The following is a 4,045-nucleotide window of genomic DNA, read 5'->3' as shown; positions in this document are numbered from 1 at the left end:
GTTTGTACTGGGATGGGGTGCTGGGGGGTTAATGGTTTGCACTGGGTTCTACTGGGAAAGGGAGCAGGGGTGTGTGAGTGCCCCCTGCTGGCTGGGAGGACCTGGTGGCCAACTGTGAGATATACTGTGTTACACTGGTTTATATTGGGATGCAGTGCAGGGGGTCACTGGGTTTACTCGTTTATACTGGGATGTGGTCCTGGGGTGACAGGGTTATACTGGTTTGTACTGGTTTGTACTGGTTTCTACTCAGTTATACTTGGATATTCTGGATTTTAGTGGGTTAAACTGTGATGTATTTGGTTATAGTGGGAGGAGGCTTGGGGTTGCTTGGCACTGGGAGCAACTTCTGGGGATGCTGGTCTTACTGGTTTATGCTGGGATGGGGCTTGGGACCTACTGGGACTGACTTCAGGTTGTTGTGGCCTTACTAGTTTATACTGGGAGCTGCCTCCATGGGCTCAGGGGCTCAGGGGTGACTCCTAAGGCTTACTGGTTTATACTGGTGCCCTCTTAGTCCACACCTGGGAACACTGGTGGGTGTTTGTGGCCAGGCAGAACCCCAAGGCTGAGCTGGCTTTCCCTGGGCCCTGATGAGTTGTGACTTCTCCAACTTCTTGGCCTGGCACCACCGCCTGCAGCTGTTGATGCCCACCAGGAGCTCCAGCAAGGGGGAGGCCAGGGTGCTTCCCTCTGAAAAGCTGAAGGAAGGTGGGGGATTCCCTGGAAAAATTCCCACGATTCTGTGGGATCCTCAAAATTTTCCAGCCCCTCCCTCACCTAAACTGGGAGGTGGTGGGATCTGTTGGGTTGAATGGGTAGGCCTGGTGTTCCTAAATCTCCAATAACTTCCATGGGTAGGCCTGGTGCCTTAAATCCCTGTTGATTTTAATGGGTAGACCTGAACTCCCGCACACCTGGGTATTCAGATATTTGATTGACCCCTTTCCCAGCCCAGAGCTGGAGCTGGTGCAGAACGCTGCTTTCACGGACCCCAGAGTCCAAAGTACCTGGGTGTACCTGTGCTGCATCCTCTCTCAAGGTAGCTTGGGGATCTCTCCCCTCCCAGGGCCCTCACTGTGGACACACACATTTAGAGATCTAGGAAACTACAGCTTGGTAATTCCTCTCAGGCCTGGATTTCTCCTGTCTCTCAGGTCCCTTCCCAGGCTGACAAGCTGACTACAGCTTCAGTTAAGGAGGCAGTCTCCCGAGTGATAACTTGGTGAAAAACAGAAAGGAATTCATAATAAAGATTAACACCTGGTGTCTTTCCCATGGGACATCCAGACATGCTGTCCCAGGGATGTTTGTCCCAATTGTCCAATGAACTACTGTCCTGTCCTAGCTCCACATAACACACTTTAAATACGGGATGTCCGTACAATAAAGTTGGCCTTTTTTCCCCAAAAGAGGTCCGTGTGTGTTGCTGTCTTTTCTTTCTCTTTGCAGCACAGTAACCACACCTCACCTGAAGTTTTGGGGTGCCCTCTGAATGTTGGGGTACCCCTCGACAGCCTCCCAGCAACTGAGGGTCATCTGTGTCCAGGTCGACCAGGACGATGCAATGGTGGTCATCATCTTCTCCAGGCCCGTCATGGCCAGTCAAGACACTTGGGTGCCCCAAACATCACCTGGTTACACCTGGGGTACACCTGGGTACCCCTAAAATATCCTGGATCCCCCCCAAAATCACCTGGGTACACCTGGGTACCCCTTGGACACCTGGATCCAAACCCAAAACCCATGGGGTCCCCAAAAACCGGTGTCCCTAAATCCTCATTGCTTTGACTGGGTAGACCTGGTGTCCCTGAATACCCATTGACTTCAATGAGGTAGACCTGGTGTCCTGTTCATCCCTAGTTATATTCACTAATCTTTCCCAGTGGTCCCAGTTATGCCCCAGTACTCCCAGTATCCTCAGTGCTCCCCTTATCTGCTCCCAGGAATAGCTCCTAGTTTGACTAATTTGCCCTCCCATTTCTCCCAATGCTCCCGGTTTGCCCAGTTTGTCCCTTTCCTCCTTTCTAGTGCTTCCAGTTGTCTCCCAGTAGTTCCAGTTCCTCCCCCTTAGCCCTTCCCAGTGCTCCCAGTTTAACCAGTAACCCTTCCTGATCAAGCCCTATCAATGGGTAGACGTGGGGTCCCTAAATCCACAAAAGACTTCACTAGGTTAGACCTGGTGTCCCTCAGTTCCCATTGACTTCAATGGATAAACCTGATGTCCCAAAATTTTTGGTGTTAAAAAATGCCAATTTTGGGCTCAGAATTCCCAGATTTTTGGGCTTACCTGGAGGCACAGCTCCAGCACAGGCCCCAGGTGTGGGATCAGGGATTCAGAACTGGCTTCCAGGAATTCATCCAGGACTTCCAGAGCATCAGCACTGGAAGTGGAAATTCCCATATTTCAGCCCAACATTTCCCCCAAATTTCCCCACTTTAACATCAAATTTCTGCAAAATCCACATTGACTTTAATGGAAAGACCTGGTATCCCTATATCCCCTTTGATTTTAATGGATAATCCTGATGTCCAAAAAATCCCTAATGGGAGATTAATATTATGAGTGATGGGGAATCTTAGAGACATTGTAAAAGAGGGTTTATTGCTTTATTGCATCAATCTCAAAGAAGGGTGAGACATTAAAGGTGTTACATCCAATGCCATAATAACAGAACCTGCCTCATTCTTAGTTACAATGCCTAAAGTTAGTTTTTTAGCCAATCAAATACTTCTACAAAGTTTGCTAGTGTCTTTTTACACCAATCATTAATTGCTTTGATTTCTCATGGCTTTGCTTCAATGTGTCATTTTTCAGCCAGTCATAAAACACTTCACAAACTTACATTGACACATCTTAAGCTTCTAATTAAATTTTAAAATCTTTTACTAACTTACTTAACATACTGCTTTGCTTACATAATAGATATTTATGTTTGCTGAAAACATATTTCTATTTAAACTACAGACTTATAGTCTTGTTTCATGTCTGTTTCACTTTAATGATCTAATTCTCTAAGCCTTCTCCAAGGTCTTAGATCAAACCCTGTATCCATCTCTGTCTCTGAGCCTGTATGCACAAGGCCCTGAGAGCTCTCCATGCCTGCATTTCCCACACTGCAGTATCCCAATGGACCCTTGGTTCCGTGGGGACTCACAATGGCAGAAGGGTCTCCTTGGTTCCACAAGGTCCTGCAGAGCCCCTTGATTCAACGAGGCCTCAAAGTGTCATCATGGCCTCCAGGATTCCATGAGGCCCCACAGTGTCACAATGGATTCCTTTGGTTCCATGGGGCTGCAAAGTGTCACAATAGACTCCATGATTCCATCAGATCCCACAGTGTCACTATGGGCCCTGGTTCCATGGAGCCCCACAGTGTCTCTATGGTTTCCTTGGTTTCATAAAGCCCTGAAATGCCACAATGGTCTCTTTGTTTCAAAAAGCCTCAAATTGTAAAAATGGCCTCCATGGTTTCATGAGGTCCTGCTGTGTCACAATGGCCTCCTTTGTTCCATGATGCCCTGTACTCTCACAAAGTTCTCCTTGGTTCCATGGTGTCAGAATGTCCCCTTTGTCCCACGGAGCCCCACACTGTCACTGTGCTCCCCTTGATTCCATGAGGCCCTGCCGTGCTACAATGGCCCCAATGGCTACAATGGTCTCCAGTGAGACTCTCTACAACCACCTGAACAGAGGCTGTAGTCAGGTGGGGGGTCGGTCTCTTCTCCCAGGCAATCACTGACAGAACCAGAGGACACATTCTGAAGATGAGCCAAGGGTAGGATAGGCTTGACATCAGGAAAAAATTCTTCACTGCAAGAGTGATTGGGCAGTGGAATCTTCTGCCCAGGGAGGTGCTGGAGTCACCACCTCTAGTGGCATTAAAAAAAAGTCTGGACGTGGCACTCAGAGCCATGGTTTAGTTGATGAGGTGATGTTAGGTCATAGGTTGGACTTGATGATGTCAAATGTCTTTTCCAACCTCGTTCATTCTGTGATTCCGCTTCATGAGGCCTGGTGATGTCACAATGGACTCTTGGTTCC

Source organism: Sturnus vulgaris, unplaced genomic scaffold (genome assembly GCF_052056855.1).
Source record: "Sturnus vulgaris isolate bStuVul1 unplaced genomic scaffold, bStuVul1.hap1 Scaffold_85, whole genome shotgun sequence".
NCBI classification, from domain to species: domain Eukaryota; kingdom Metazoa; phylum Chordata; class Aves; order Passeriformes; family Sturnidae; genus Sturnus; species Sturnus vulgaris.
The sequence above is the reverse complement of the archived record's forward strand: the minus strand, read 5'-3'. Positions refer to the sequence as shown.